Below are 17,500 nucleotides of genomic sequence, written 5' to 3'. Positions count from 1 at the left end.
TTAAATTTTTTAAATTTAAAATTTAAAAAATTTAAATTTGATTAAATAAACTTAATTAAAATCTATAAAAAACTTTCTCTTTTCTCTCACATTAACCTACCCACCTCCAACAATCACACACAGAGACCTCTCTTTTACCGTCAGGCCCTCTCCCCTCCCCACCGCGACCTACTCTTCTTCTATCATCGACATCTGACAACACTAGTGATCGTTATTATGAGGATTGTAATTCAAAGAGATTAAGTGCAGATAAAGGGTGTAACAATGATTTTCAAGTGAAAGCTGAAGGTTCTTGTAGATCTACAGAAGTTGCTTCTGAAGAGCCTGGAATATGCACGACTGGAGGCTCTCCCTTGCAAATGGTGAGGGTTTGGCAAGGTCATGTTCACTGTATAGTCGGTCCTTGGATAGCACAGGAAGTGATAAATTGGGAAATCTTGCGGTGAAAACTGACCACAATTTTGAAAATGGTTTTTCCACCATTAATGTGTGTTCTCAGCCTCAAAATATTCTTCCATTTATGTCAAACCAGAATATGTAATTTCCAATGTTCCAAGGTCCTACAACAATGAGTTACTTCCATCAAAATCCAGTTTCATGGCCGGCAGCTCTTACAAATGGCTTGATGCCCTACCCACACCCGAATTATTATTTATATGTTAGCCCTCTTGGATATGGTTTGAATGAGGATTAAAGAGACTATAAATTACACAATTACAGAAATATAAAAAAAATATTTATTTAATATGAAAAAAAATATCCTAATACTTAACAAAAGAAATATCCAGTTATATTTTAGCAAAAATAATTAAATATTTATAAAATTTAAAAAAAAATAAAATTCTTAAAAGAATAGAGACATTCACATTTGCAATACAAAAAATTCGAAAAATATATAAAAGAACATTCATTTAGTATGAAAAAGAAACATTTTAATACTTAACAGAAAAAAACATCTATATATATTAACTCATAGAAATTTTGAATTTATCCAAAAGTATTTAGCTGATTTTTGGCTAATACGCTTTTGATTCCCTGACATTATTTATATTAAAAATATACTCCAAAACTCTGGATTCTTAAACACACAAGACTATTATGCTAAAATCTATTATCTATTTACTATCTATGGGACCTTGATAACCATTCCATATATCAGTAAATAAATTACATCTTGCCTCGTGGTTAAGTAGAGAATAATTTTTGTTGTTCTCCATTTCTTTCTTTCTTTCGCATCATAATTTAAGTTGTTGACTGCAGAAGATTCTTTCAACTCGATCTCATTACGGGGAAAGAAAAAACAAACGCTTGCAATTATTTTGCAATTGGAAACTTCACTTTCTTTTTCCTTCGTTCTCTCAAATCATAAACTTAGCTACAGCACAAACAAATTAATTTAAGTTAGTTGAGTGGTCAATTTATTTATCTATTTAAATAAATATTTATAATAAATTAATTTTTGATTTATTAAATTAAGAAATGATATAGTAGACAACTAAAAAAAACTACAGCACAAGCACTGAACCATGTAATTATTATAAATTTTTTGGACCATATATATTTTTATGGCGATATATAATATATCTTTTCCCAACTAGATCCAAACTCTACCCCGAGTTTCTTTGTGTTATAGAATTTTGTTTGATTTGCATGAATTCGGATTATTGAATAGTATATTTTATTATGTGGTTAAGTTTACGTTTATTTGCTTTGAAAGTTTCTTCATAAAAAAATTGGGTTTTTTAATTTAAATAAAATAAAGAGAGATCAATATTACTTAATTTTTTTAAATTAATTTTTAAAACATAAATCTCCAATTTTTAATATATAAATTGTTTTAAAATGGTGTGTTTTGAATTATATATTAATCATTATATCTTAGGATAATTTATATCTTTAGGATAATTTATGTTTTAAAATATTTTTAAAAAATACACATAAATTGTCTTAAGATACAGAACTTTTAAAATTAACGTAAATCGTCTCGGTATGTGATGATTTATGTAACAGCCCAAACCACCCGCTAGCACGATATTGCGTTTCATGATTAAGGTAATGGATATATCTATTAAAGGGTTACAAGCCACGTTCCCCTATAATGCTGATAATGAATTATTATAAGTGAATAGATATATATATGTTATGTATATGTAACAAATCTTTCTTTGTTTCTTATATAGATATATAATAAATATATATAGTGGCTTATATGTATAATAATATCCTTCGGCCATTTTTTTTCTTTTTGAACAATAATAATAATAATAATAGTAATAATAATATTTATAAAAATCAATTTAGACTGTAACTATTAATATAGTTTCTGATAGATAATTTAAAATAATAGAATAAGTCATAATTAAATTAAATTTTATTTTTAAATTTAAAATATAAAATTTAATTTTAAAAACTCGGGTTGTTATATTCTACCCACCTTATAAAAATTTTCGTCCTCGAAAATTGATATAAGATAGAAAAGATTCATATCAACTCCATTTTTAAAAATATCGAAGAAAAGAAATAGAGAGGTGTGGCATGTTCAGTTTGCAAAAGCGAAAGGAACCATATCTCATGAAAGAAGTCTGAAACAAAGAATCTTACGACAAGCAACCAAGGAAGAAATTCACATTAGCACGAATAAGGATTATACGTTGAACCAGAACTAACCCCTAAACTTAACTTCTAACGTTCCCAAAACCCACGATTCACGTTACCTATTACTTCTATTTCATCCATGACAACCCATTAGTGTTCCCGTACACATAAATCATTAGTATTAGGTTAGCCAGACCAAATACCATGAGGTATGCAATGGTAGACTAACAGCGTTAATCATCAGACAGTCATGCATATCAAATCTAAATTCTTGTTATCAGAACAAGTCACTAAGTATGACAGACACTCAGAGTATGCAATGAAGCATAGTCAGTCCATTCCCAAGACTCTAACGGAAATAAACTGCTCTGATACCATCTATAACAGCCCAGATCACCCGCTAGCACGATATTGCGTTTCATGATTAAGGGAATGGATATATGTATTAAAGGGTTACAAGCCACGTTCCCCTATAATGATGATAATGAATTATTATAAGTGAATAGATATATATATGTTATGTATATGTAACAAATCTTTCTTTGTTTCTTATATAGATATATAATAAATATATATAGTGGCTTATATGTATAATAATATCCTTCGGCCATTTTTTTTCTTTTTGAACAATAATAATAATAATAATAATAGTAATAATAATATTTATAAAAATCAATTTAGACTGTAACTATTAATATAGTTTCTGATAGATAAGCGACAGATGGGCCCCATCAGCCATAGGACAGGCATGCATCATATGCATTTATTTGTTTTGATTGCTATGCATTTCCTGGGATTGTCTAATTGATATATATCACCTGCTATATGTTATACTTGCTATTTGTACTATCTGCTCATTACTTGTGCGTGACCTTGTTTGGTTGCTTGTTTCTGTTGCATTGTGAATGATGGAGGGATGGAGGAAAAGGAGAAATGGTTTGGTGTTAGATTAGGATTGAAATTGAGTAAGTTAGGTAGATTTAGAATACCTACCCCTGTTATAGCTTCTGTTTAATAATTAAAAAGTTAATCAGATTTAGAATATCTACCCCTGTTCGCTTTTTATTAGTTCCCTTCCGGTTTGCGCAATACCGAAGATGTCGAAGTCTGGCAAACGAAAGGGAACTAAGAAAGATTTATATGTTTAATGTCGAAATAGAGATCGTAAAGTCAAAGACTTATGGAATGCAATAACGATGATAAGGGGCTACTAAGAGTACCGAAGCCGGTTGAATCCAGAAGACACCAAGAGAGGGTTATGTGTTGAGGTCGGAAGTTGAAATAAGAAATTATTGTTCGAAGCTTACAAGAGAAAATTTTTGAAGTTACCTAGAGATTTCTAAAACATACCACGAATCAAAGAAGATATTTTGAGCAGACAGAAATGAAGAACGAGGTGGAAATCTATGTGATTACAAGTTTGACGTATGAGAAAGAAATGAAAGACCACCAGAAACTGTTTGAAATGCTACAACCATCGAAGGTTCTACATTAAAGATAAAAGAGAATAGCCATCGATTTCATAGTAGGTTGCCAAGGACTAGGACAAAAGGTGATACTGTCAGGGAATCGTGGACCAAGTGATCAAGTCCATTTTGCCCATCGGAGTAAACTACTTATCGGGAATATCGAAGAGCCTATACATTAGAGAGAAGGTGAGACTTTACAGTATGCTAGACTCCTTTGAATTAACCGAAAACTGGAATATCAAACATCTTAGTTCCTGAATTTGACAGCCGAAACAACAGAGGAAGAGTTACGCAAATCTAAGTTAGAATTCTCACTATGAAAGCTGACAAAAGAGTTAGGTGGATCTAAGAAGAAGACTTCTCAAGTTGGAAGGAAGGGGATACCTATTTCTGAAGATCACTTCAATGAACTAGAATCGGATGATCAATCAAAAACTAAAAAGCTAAATGCCTATCACATCGGACAAGTGGCATATAGGATCGCTTTACTACCACATTGTTTGAACCTGCATGACGTGTTTCACATATCGCAGCTTCGTAAATACAATTTTGATCCTAGTCATGCCCTAAAGCCGGAATTAGTTCAAGTGAGAGAAGATCTGACGTTTCCAATAACTCTCGTTAGAATTGATGATACCAGCATTAAGCGTTTACACGGGAAAGAGACTTTCTTAGTGAAAGTAGCTTGGTGTTGGGCTGGTATTGAAGAATATACCTAGGAGCTTGAGATAGAGATGCGGAAGGACTACCCACACCTCCATTCAGGTAACACACTCTGAATTTTGAGGACAAAATTCCTAATTAGGTGGGTAGGATGTAAACCCCGCTAAAATCGGTATATAATTAGTCAATAAATTGAATTTTCAATAGGAAAATTAAATATGCAAAACTAATATCAAAATAGGATAGAGCTCGGCAAAACGAGAATTTTTATATCAATTTCGAAAATTTGGCTCAAAATCGGACCGGAAGGACCAAACCGGTTGAACCGGGGCACAAATCGAGCCCGTGGGTCCAACCGGACCCATAATATAAAGGAAACAGCAGCCTTCTTCTTCCTCATTAGTTGCTGCAACGCCAAAACAGAATTGGAGGAAAGGGAGAGAAGCTCTCAAACCCTAACCCTTTGATCCACCATAACTCCTCCGTCCGGGCTCCGATCGCCGCACCGTTCACGGCCACGCGCTCAGCGCGTCAAGTTCTACCTTTCTATCCGAATAATTTCACTAGTAAGCCTCTTATTAAGTTCAGAATCCCTATCCCTCTTTCTTTGATAAACTTGAAAACCTATGGTGAATCTTGTCCAATTTCTATGTTCTAGGTTCAAGTTAGCTTCCGGAACTTGTGGGCTCAATCTATTGAGCATATGGGTGTGGTAAGAATACTCTAACCCTAGCTCAATCTTGTTTTTGGTAATAGAAAACTGAATTGGAATATATATATATGTGTGTATTAGGTGTAGTTTAAGAGGGTGTTTATGCATTGGACTTGAATTTGGATTACTTGGAGCTTTGTTGGTGACAAGGCTTGCTTTTGGGCTGTTTGATTGAGCTTGGAGGGGCTGTGATTTTTGTATTGAGAGGCTGTCTTGGGTGAATTAAGTGATCGGCCAAGGTATGGTTTAAGTTTCGCACGTTTAATATTTACGGTGTTGTGAAAACTTAGGTTAGAGGAACCATAGAATAAGTTGGATTGTTTGTTGTATTTAATGATTAGACTTGTAATGTTGTTAGAATAGATTTGTTAGTAAATTTATGTATTAGAATTATGAGGTGTGAAAGTTATTAATGGTGTGCTCTTATATTTATTTATGGTGGATTAGAATTGGTGTTTGTTAATAAGGATGTAGAGTTGTGTTGTGGTGGTATTGTATATGCTGTAACTAATTATGTAATGATCGAAATTGCATGAGACCAAGTTTGAGCTAAACTTGGGAATATAAGGAACTAAATTGGAAAATTTGGGACTTTTTTGTTAAATATATAATTTATGGCAAATTTTTAAAGTTAGGTTGTTAAATCTGTCCAGCAGCAGAAAAGATCAAACAGGGCAGCAACTTGTTTGTCTTGCTGCGACTTCTACGAGTTGAGTTTTGGAGCGAAACCAAATTTTTTATAAAATTTGATTAACTTGCTTTATTTCTCTGAAATTTCAGAATTTTAAGAGTTGAGGATTGGGAGCTGTGAATTTTTGAATATTGGTGGTCAAAACTGAAAAGAAACAGATTTCAGCAAGCTATGCATCAACTTCCAATGCTTGTAACTCTTAGAATTAAATAGAAATTGTGTTGCAACCAAGACACACTTGTTTCTGGATGAGCTAGGGGTTCTCAAATCAAAATTTAGCTTAATTGGAGTTTTGTAATAAAAGTTATTCCAATTGAAAGGTACTAAGCTTGTTGGTTTTTAAAACAGATTTTGTCTCATTTTTACTTAACTTCGAGGTAATGTAACTTTTTTATTAAAAATGGTATTGACTCAGAACCAATTGAGAAAGAAACCTGGATGAGTAAAGTTTAACTACATTAATTTTCAAAGTCATTGGATTTAACTTGGATTTTATATTGAATTTTGAATATCACATGCTGCTGCTGTTTTTCTGGTTTTATGCACTGCAGAGCAGTCACGATTTTTCCTTTATTCCTGAGGCTAGAAAAATCAGAAAATTATGATATTTAGTTTGTTAGAAAGCTTATTTCAATATGAATGCCTGGACATAAAGTTTGTGCAATTCTGAGTTTATTTGCTATATTAGAAACAGAAAAGAAAATAGAGTGTCGAGGATGTCTTAGTGATAGTCATGAGTTCGAGAAGTTAAAGTTTAATCATCGTGTGATGTGATTGATTTAATGTTAGAGTTGGGTTGATTTTAAGATTATTTGATATTAAGAAGGATGAGAAGAGTTTGATGGTCAGGACCCGGAAAGGGTAATCAAGATGAATTATAAGGGAATGACGATGAAAAATGTGAAAGGGAGGTTGTTAATAAAAGGAGTTAATATGCCATGGCTTGATAAATGATTAAATAATGATTATGACTATGAAATGGCTTATGAATGATGATATCTGAGATACGAGTTTCCCTGGGTAAAAACCGTGGCTCGCCACCACGTGTTCCAGGTTGATTCTCGATACTCTGTTAACCCTACGTCGTAAGGGTGACCGGGCACGTATAAATTCCCGGGTATGGATAGCCCCCATTGAGTGATTTTATGAAATATGAATGTGAACTCTATGCATAGACTCTTAGGGATGCGCGACGGGGGACAGTCTAAGGTTTTCGGACTTGTCGGGTTGGCTGGATAATCGACAGATGGGCCCCATCAGCCATAGGACAGGCATGCATCATATGCATTTGTTTGTATTGATTGCTATGCATTTTCTGGGTATGCCTAAGTGATATATATTACCTGCTATTTGTTATACTTGCTATTTGTACTATTTGATCATTACTTGTGCGTGAACTTGTTTGGTTGCTTGTTTCTGTTGCATTCTGAATGATGAAAGGATGGAGGAAACGGAGGAAATGGTTTGGTGTTAGGTTAAGCTTGAACTTGAGTAAGTTAGGCAGATTTAGAATACCTCCCCCTGTTTATGGCTTCTGTTTAGTACTTAAGTTGGATAATTGAATAACGGAGTTCTAGGATTGCCTATGGCATTCTCAGGACCGTATTTATTATGCGCGTGGCACTTTTACCATGCTGAGAACCTCCGGTTCTCATTCCATATTGTATTGTTGTTTTTTCAGATGCAGGTCGAGAGGCTCCTCGCTAGGCGTCTGGATCCTGGGAAGCGAAGTAGTCCTTGGGTGTATTTTGGTTTTCTATTTGTATATATGTATATATGTATTTAGCTTACTCTCCAAGTAACTTATGTATGCTGCTCCTCTTAGAGGTTGAGGGAGAGATATGAGTTTATTTTGGTATTTTGGTATATTTTGGGGATACCTATGTATGTTCATATATATATATATATATATATATATATATATATATATCCTCTGGCCAGCCTTAGCTTCGCAGGCTAAGTCAGGGGCTAGTTATGTTGTTTCCTTGGCTTTCCTTTATTCTTTTGCTTAACTTTATCATGTTCCTATTAGGTTTCTTAGCACGCAAGTAATCCTTTCCTGAGCGTTGCGCTTTTTGTTTTGCGATTTTGTTTTACCCATTTTTCAAGGCTCCTAGTTAAGTATCTTTTCTCTATTATTATTATTATTATTATTATTATTATTATTATTATATATATATATATATATATTACTATTTTTAGAGGTCGTAATACCTTACTATCTCAGTCTTATGACTTAAGCATAAGATTAAGTATGGTAATCTGATTCTAGGTTCAAGTTAGCTTCCGGTAGGTAGGGAACATGATAAAGTTAATCAAATACAATTTTGATCCTAGTCATGCCCTAAAGCCGGAATTAGTTCAAGTGAGAGAAGATCTGACGTTTCCAATAACTCTCGTTAGAATTGATGATACCAGCATTAAGCGTTTACACGGGAAAGAGACTTTCTTAGTGAAAGTAGCTTGGTGTTGGGCTAGTATTGAAGAATATACCTAGGAGCTTGAGATAGAGATGCGGAAGGACTACCCACACCTCCATTCAGGTAACGCACTCTGAATTTTGAGGACAAAATTCCTAATTAGGTGGGTAGGATGTAAACCCCTCTAAAATCGGTATATAATTAGTCAATAAATTAAATTTCAATAGGAAAATTAAATATGCAAAACTAATATCAAAATAGGATAGAGCTCGGCAAAACGAGAATTTTTATATCAATTTCGAAAATTTGGCTCAAAATCGGACCGGAAGGGCCGAACCGGTTGAACCGGGGCACAAACCGAGCCCGTGGGTCCCACCGGACCCATAATATAAAGGAAACAGCAGCCTTCTTCTTCCTCATTAGTTGCTGCAACGCCAAAACAGAATTGGAGGAAAGGGAGAGAAAATATTAGCATCATTAGCATACACACTGTATATATAAGGCATACTGTATGCGGCCTGACCCGTACAAAATTATAACCCTTGACAAGTAAACCGAGTATATACATATATAAAAATTTTAGGGTTAGTATTCCGAGTTCATTTTTCAAGGCCTCCTTAAAACAGTTCTCAGTGTGTGGGCGTCAAACTCGGGTTGTTATATTCTACCCACCTTATAAAAATTTTCGTCCTCGAAAATTGATATAAGATAGAAAAGATTCATATCAACTCCATTTTCAAAAATATCGAAGAAAAGAAATAGAGAGGTGTGGCATGTTCAGTTTGCAAAAGCGAAAGGAACCATATCTCATGAAAGAAGTCTGAAACAAAGAATCTTACGGCAAGCAACCAAGGAAGAAATTCACATTAGCACTCAGAGTATGCATGCTAAGAAACCTAATAGGAACATGATAAAGTTAAGCAAAAGAATAAAGGAAAGCCAAGGAAACAGCATAACTAGCCCCTGACTTAGCCTGCGAAGCTAAGGCTGGCCAAAGGATATATATATATATATATATATATATATATATATATATATATATATATATATACATATGAACATACATAGGTATCCCCAAAATATACCAAAATACCAAAATAAACTCCTATCTCTCCCTCAACCTCTAAGAGGAGCAGCATACATAAGTTACTTGGAGAGTAAGCTAAATACATATATACATATATACAAATAGAAAACCAAAATACACCCAAGGACTACTTCGCTTTCCAGGATCCAGACGCCTAGCGAGGAGCCTCTCGACCTGCATCTGAAAAATAACAATACAATATGGAATGAGAACCGGAGGTTCTCAGCATGGTAAAAGTGCCACGCGCATAAGAAATACGGTCCTGAGAATGCCATAGGCAATCCTAGAACTCCGTTATACAATTATCCAACTTAATTACTAAACAGAAGCTATAACAGGGGTAGGTATTCTAAATCTACCTAACTTACTCAATTTCAATCCTAATCTAACACCAAATCATTTCTCCTTTTCCTCCATCCCTCCATCATTCACAATGCAACAGAAACAAGCAACCAAACAAGGTCACGCACAAGTAATAAGCAGATAGTACAAATAGCAAGTATAACAGATAGCAGGTGATATATATCAATTAGGCAATCCCAGGAAATGCATAGCAATCAAAACAAACAAATGCATATGATGCATGCCTGTCCTATGGCTGATGGGGCCCATCTGTCGGTTATCCAGCCAACCCGACAAGTCCGAAAACCTTAGACTGTCTCTCGTCGCGCATCCCCAAGAGTCTATGCATAGAGTTTACATTCAATCATCATATAAATCACTCAATGGGGGTTATCCATACCCGGGAATTTATACGTGCCCGGTCACCCTTACGACGTAGGGTTAACAGAGTATCGAGAATCAACCTGGAACACGTGGTGGCGAGCCACGGTTTTTACCCAGGGAAACTCGTATCTCAGATATCATCATTCATAAGCCATTTCATAATCATAATCATTATTTAATCATTCATCAAGCCATGGCATGTTAACTCCTTTTATAAACAACCTCCCTTTCACATTTTTCATCATCATTCCCATATAATTCATCTTAATTATCCTTTCTGCGTCCTGACCAAACTATTTATCAAACTCTTCTCAACCTTCTTATTATCAAATAATCTTAAAATCAACTCAACTCTAACATTAAATCAGTCACATCACACGAAGGTTAAACTTTAACTTCTCGAACCCATGACTATCACTAAGACATCCTCGACACTCTATTTCCTTTTCTATTTTTAATATAAAAAATGAACTCGGAATTGTGCAAACTTTATGTCCAGGCGTTCATCTTGAAATAAGCTTTCTAACAAATCAAAGATCATAATTTTCTGATTTTTCTAGCCTTAGGAATAAAGGAAAAACAGTGACTGTTCTGCAGTGCATGAAACCAGAAAAACAGCAACAGCATGTGATATTCAAAATTCAATATAAAATTCAAGTTAAATCCAATTACTTTAAAAATTAATGTAGTTACACTTCACTCATCCAGATTTCTTTCTCAATTGGTTCTGAGTTAATATCATTTTTAATAAAGAAGTTACATTACCTGGAAGTTAAGTAAAAATGAGTCAAAATCTGTTTTTGAAACCAACAAGCTTAGTACCTTTCAATTTGAATAACTTTTATTACAAAACTCCAATTAAGCTAAATTTTGATTTGGAAACTCCTAGCTCATCCAGAAACAACTGTGTCTTGGTTGCAACCCAATTGCTATTGAATTCTAAGAGTTACAAGTATTGGAAGTTGATGCATAGCTTGCTGAAATCTGTTTCTTTTCAGTTTTGACCACCAATATTCAAAAATTCACAACTCCCAATCCTTAACTTTTAAAATTCTGAAGTTTTAGAGAAATAAAGAAAGTTAATCAAATTTTATAACAAAATTAGTTTCACTCCAAAACTCAACTCGTAGAAGTCGCAGCAAGACAAACAAATTGCTGTTCTGTTTAACCTTTTCTGCTGCAGGACAGATTTAACAACCTAACTTTAAAAATTTGCCATAAATTGTATATTTAACAAAAAGGTCCCAAATTTTCCAGTTTAGTTCCTTATATTCCCAAGTTTAGCCCAGACTTGGTCTCATACAATTCCAATCATTACATAATTAGTTACAGCAAATGCAATACCACCACAACACAACTCTACACCCTTATTAACAAACACCAATCCTAATCCATCATAAATAAATATAAGAGCACACCATTAATAACTTCCACACCTCATAATTCCAATATATATAGCCACCAACAAATCTATTCCAACAACATTACAAGGCTAATCATTAAATAGAACAAACAATTTAACTTATCCTATGGTTCCTCTAACCTAAGTTTTCACAACACCGTAAATATTAAACGTGCGAAACTTGAACCATACCTTGGCCGATCACTTAGTTCACCCAAGGCAGCCTCACAACTCAAAATCACAGTCCCTCCAAGCTCAATCAAATAGCCCCAAAGTAAGCCTTGTCACCAACAAAGCTCCAAGTAATCCAAATTCAAGTCCAATGCATAAACACCCTCTTAAACTACACCTAATACACATATATATGTTTCAATTCAGTTTTCTATTACCAAAAACAAGATTGAGCTAGGGTTAGGGTGTTCTTACCATACCCATATGCTCAATAGCTTGAGCCCACAAGTTCCGGAAGCTAACTTGAACCTAGAACATAGAAATTGGACAAGATTCACCATAGGTTTCCAAGTTTACCAAAGAAAGAGGGATAGGTATTCTGAACTTAATAGGAGGCTTACCAGTGAAATTGTTCGGATAGAAAGGTAGAGCTCGACGCGCTGAGCGTGTGGCCGCGAACAGTGCGGCGATTGGAGCCCGGACGGAGGAGTTATGGTGGATCAAAGGGTTAGGGTTTGAGAGCTTCTCTCCCTTTCCTCCAATTCTGTTTTGGCGTTGCAGCAACTAATGAGGAAGAAGAAGGCTGCTGTTTCCTTTATATTATGGGTCCGGTTGGACCCACGGGCTCGGTTTGTGCTCCGGTTCAACCGGTTCGGTCCTTCCGGTCCGATTTTGGGCCAAATTTTCGAAATTGGTATCAAAATTCTCGTTTTGACGAGCTCTATCCTATTTTGACACTAGTTTTGTATTTTTAATTTTCCTATTTAAAATTCGATTTATTGACTAATTATTTTCCGATTTTAGCGGGGTTTACATTCTACCCACCAAATTAGGAATTTTGCCCTCAAAATTCAGATTCAATTATCTGAAAAGAGGTGTGGGTAGTCCTTTGGCATATTCAGAGTTTCTTGAAACCGACTTCGTCACTCGATACGTCCATCTCCTTTCATTTAAGCTGGCTTAGGTTGTAAGACATGAATTTGATTTAGAGGCGTGCTTCAGAAGTTTCGACATACGGAGTATGTTGGAATAGGTTCGAAAGGTATGACAAAAACTATTTGGCACGCCACTGACCATCAATACTCTCCAAAATTTGAAATAGGCTAACTTGGCGGGATTTAATTTCTTAGATCTGCCTATCTCTTTTGTCGGCTCCCATAATGAGAATCTTTACTCAAATTTGCGTAACTTTTCCTTTGTTGTCTCGGCTATCAAATTCAGGAATTAAGACATTCGATGTTCCAGTTTCCAATTAATTCAAAGGCTGTTTAGCATACTGTAGAGTCTCACCTTCTCCCTGATGTATAGTCTCGTTAGTTTTCCTAATAAGTAATTTGCTCCGATGGGCAAAACGGACTTGATCACTTGATCCACGATTCCCTAACAGTATCACCTTTTGTCTTAGACCTTGGCAATCTATTACGAAATCGATAGCTATTCCCTTTTACCTTTAATGTAGAACCTTCGACGGCTGTGGCATTTCGAATGGTTTCTGGTGGTCTCTCATTTCTTTCTCATACGTCAAACTTGTAATCACATAGATTTCCACCTCGTTCTTCATTTCTGTCTGCTCAAAATATCTTCTTTGATTCGTGGTAGGTTTTAGAAATCTCAAGGTAACTTCAAAAATTTCTCTTGTAAGCTTCTAACAAGTTTCTTATTTCAACTTCCGACCTCAACACATAACCCTCTCTTGGTGTCTTCTGGATTCAACCGGCTTCGGTACTCTTAGTAGCCCCTTATCACCGTTATTGCACTCCTTAAGTCTTTGACTTTATAATCTCTATTTCGACATTAAACATATAAATCTTTCTTAGTTCCCTTTCGTTTGCCAGACTTCGACATCCTTGGTAGGTCTTTATCGTCCCCTCACGCTTCCTGCATTTCGTCTTTGCTATGTGTTAAAACTGCAATAGATTTAGTTTGACTCCTTTAGCTATTCCCTTAATATCCAATTTAAAGTTCCAACTTATCTAGCCTTCCTTTCTCCGAAATTTATATCCAAGCATTTCCCCAAAAACTTCTTACTCAGGGCGTCTGTTACCACTTCACGATGTTGTATTTACACGTATCCTAAACCCCTCTGGTAATGTATCGCACTAATTCTGAGTTGTTAAATAAGTTCGGGTATTCTAATTACTGGATTTGGGGTTAATCCTTCTCTTGGAGTTTGAAAGCTCTCTTCATATTCGGGTATCTATGTAACCGGTGTATTTCTAGCGCATTAAACTAATCATAGGCTTTGTGGTCGACAAGAATTTAAAGCTCCAAAACTCTTTTTGACGGCGCATGCTTACCTGCTTCATCTTTTGTATCCAAAAGTCATGCTCTTAAGGAATCAACATTTCCACAGTCACAACTATATTCTATACGTGATACTAATATAGGCTCGAGTTAATTTTCAAAAGGACATTAAGCTCAAAAAATGAATGAGCAATACAAACGGTGTTCGTAATGAGTCAGAAAGGAAATCTTGTACACGGTTAATCAGGATTATACCGAAATGATGGAATACACAAGGAGAGGAACTTGGGTGCATCTCAAGAAAAGAGTTCAAATTAGAGACCTTTTGTAGGAAGAATAGAGCGTACAGAGTCAAAGAAGTCTCAGCTGATTCTGAAGAACATGGTTTGCGAATAGGGGCAACTCTTGTCATAGCGAGCATACAAGATTCAAGGATTACGCGCTTATACCAAGACAAGCTCAGACTCATCCTGGAAGAAACAATATTCATGCGCACAAGGAGTAAAGTTAGAAAGGTAGTCAAGCTATTTAGGAAGAGCTCCGGATCGAATGTCAATGTAGGTTTCAAAAGAAGGATTAGATCAAATCGTGAAGATTCGTTAGCACACTCTCTCTGCATAAGGTTTCCTACCGTTCTCTTCCTTCTTCTCCGGCATAACCGACGCTTCCCACAAAGAAATAGTTGGTTAGGTGATTCCCTCTTCTAGTACTCCCTTCCACTCAATCCTAAATTCTACCGATTATAATGATGTCTTCGCTTGTGGTGCGATTGAAGTTAATCTGGCTTCCGGCACTAAGTCTATCACAAACTCGCTTTCTATCTGAAATGGAAGTTCTGACACACCTTCAAGAATTTTCTTAGAAACTCTCTCGTATAGAGGTTTGATTTCATCTCCACTTACCTCTTAACAATTAACATCTAAAGGCTGTGTTCGCTCTACTCCTCTTCCTCAAAGTTTCACCGTCACTGAATTCCAAATAATAACTCCGCGTAACCTTCAACACTCCTGATTTCTTAGATATGGTCCAACCTGCTTCCACTACGTTACTTAATCCTTAACCTTCAAAAGTCTAACCACCCCTCTAAGGTAGCTAAGTGTCACTCCGTCTCAATAACCAATAGTTTTTGACTAATTATCGACTTGGACCTCATGATTACTGAAACTTGTCATACATCACGAACGAGTATTACATATTAACCGTATGCAAGGAAATTAGAAATTTACCTGATGGTTTAAAATTACCTCGGCTATGAGAATTAAATTCAGTTGCATCCCGATTTTCTTTGTATGGACAATTCCAAGACATATGCCCTGGTCTCCCGCACTTGTAACATACGCCTAATCCGGCCCTGCACGGTCTGTTTGGATGGTACTCCTTGCACCTTGGGCACCTTAAATTATCCAGTTGAGTACTAGTTTTCCCTTCAGCATTCGGATCCAGACGGTTATCGTTCCTTCGGTCATTGCTCCAGCGCTGAGAATGTGAAGCGACAAAGCGATTCTTTTTGAAAGTTTGGCTCCTCGGTGTAATCTTTCCCTTTTTCTTTGTGAAGGGTTCTCGGTGATCACTTCTTGCTACCTCAGCCCTCCTTGAGCTTTCTCCCGTTGCCTGACCCTCGTTAACCTGCTCCAGATAACTCAGTGGTACCCTTGTATTCGGAGCATTATGTCCACCTTCATATTCATTATCATCATTGTTGCCAGTTCCAGCTTGTGGTTGCATCCCATCCATTACTCGGATGGTCGCGGCAGCAACAGTACCAATGGCAGCAGCAACACTCGTCATTGCGGTCACAATATCGGTCAAACTATCTATTGGTATGGTTACCTCATTAGCTCTCCGTCTTTGACCTCGATTACGCTCACGACCGCGCCCACGAGACGCCATTTGGTTCCTGTTCACACCAAACAAGTGATATCAAGGTGATCAGTCTCAATATCTCTAGTTTAGTATTTCAAAGTCCCAAATGCATGCTCATGAGCATTCATGCCTCATATATCAATTAGATACCCTAAATAGCATGTATAGACACCCAGAGTATGCCCAGAGGCATAATCAGTCCGTCCCTCAGGCTCTATAGGAACGAACTGCTCTGATACCATAATGTAACACCCTACCATACTTAATCTTATGCTTAAGTCATAAGACTGAGTTAGTAAGGTATTACGACCTCTAAGAATAGTAATATATATATAATAATAGAGAAAAGATACTTAACTAGGAGCCTTGAAAAACGGGTAAAACAAAATCGCAAAACAAAAAGCGCAACGCTCAGCAAGGCAACGTGCATCTTGCTGGCATTGCGCCCAGCAAGCCTTTGGGCAACTCGAGTTTCAGCAGCGTGACACCTCTCCCCCCTATAATAGGCTGCCGAGCCATTACCAAAGTGCCACGGGTAGACGTCCTTTTCCGTGAGGAGACATACTCAAGGAAAGTGCTCTAGAGGTCGAATTTTGATGCCGTTTTTTGCAACAACCTCTAGAAAAATAAGATCTTTCCATCCGCTAAATTTGGTGAATTTACACCGTGTCGATTTTTTTTGCCGATTTTTTTACCGCCCGGAAAGCCGGAAATTCAAAAAAAATGAAAAACGGAGCAAACGTGCGATTTTTGACCTGGATTTTTTTGTGCAGCCTTCACATAATATTACCAAGGTTCCCTCAAAATTTTAGAAAAAATGCACGAGCCAATTATGAGATATGAAAATTTGGCTCCTTCATTGCAACGCTCCGAGCCATCGTTGCAACGGCGGGTGCCTCCGTTGCAACGAAACCAGCCAACGATGCACCTAACCCAGCATCCGTTGCAACGCGCCCTGCCTCCGTTGCAACGCACCCTGCCTCCGTTGCAACGCGCCCGGCCAACGTTGCAACGCACCCAGCCAACGTTGCACCGCCCCCAGCATCTGTTGCAACACGCCCAGCATCCGTTGCAACGCCCCCAACCAACGTTGCAACGCGCCCTGCCTCCGTTGCAACGTCACCAGCATCCGTTGCAACGCGCCCTGCCTCCGTTGCAACGTGCCCGGCTAACGTTGCATCGCCCCCAGCATCCGTTGCACTGCCCCCAGCCAACGTTGCAACGCGACCTGCCTCCGTTGCAACGCGCCCAGCATCCGTTGCAACGCCCCCAGCATCTGTTGCAACGCCCCCAGCCAACGTTGCAACGCGCCCTGTCTCCGTTGCAACGTCACCAGCATCCGTTGCAACGCGCCCTGCCTCCGTTGCAACGTCACCAGCAACCGTGGCAACGCGACCTGCCTCCGTTGCGACGCCCCCAGCCAACTTTGCAAAGCGCCCTGCCTCCGTTGCAACGCG

The 17,500-nt window shown here is 37.0% G+C and overlaps 1 long non-coding RNA gene across 1 annotated transcript; it reads right to left on the bottom strand.

The window, feature by feature from the left end:
* Nucleotides 1–9,593: 9,593 nt before the first annotated feature.
* Nucleotides 9,594–12,489, bottom strand: LOC112758355 (uncharacterized). Its single transcript, XR_003179581.3, has 4 exons — nt 12,338–12,489; nt 12,192–12,245; nt 11,958–12,114; nt 9,594–9,817 (listed from the first exon to the last, which is right to left on the bottom strand). It is a non-coding gene; the product is annotated as an uncharacterized lncRNA (long non-coding RNA).
* Nucleotides 12,490–17,500: the final 5,011 nt, after the last annotated feature.

The sequence above is a fragment of the Arachis hypogaea genome, chromosome 16 (assembly GCF_003086295.3).
Source record: "Arachis hypogaea cultivar Tifrunner chromosome 16, arahy.Tifrunner.gnm2.J5K5, whole genome shotgun sequence".
NCBI lineage: Eukaryota > Viridiplantae > Streptophyta > Magnoliopsida > Fabales > Fabaceae > Arachis > Arachis hypogaea.
This window is presented reverse-complemented; position numbering and strand designations above follow the sequence as displayed.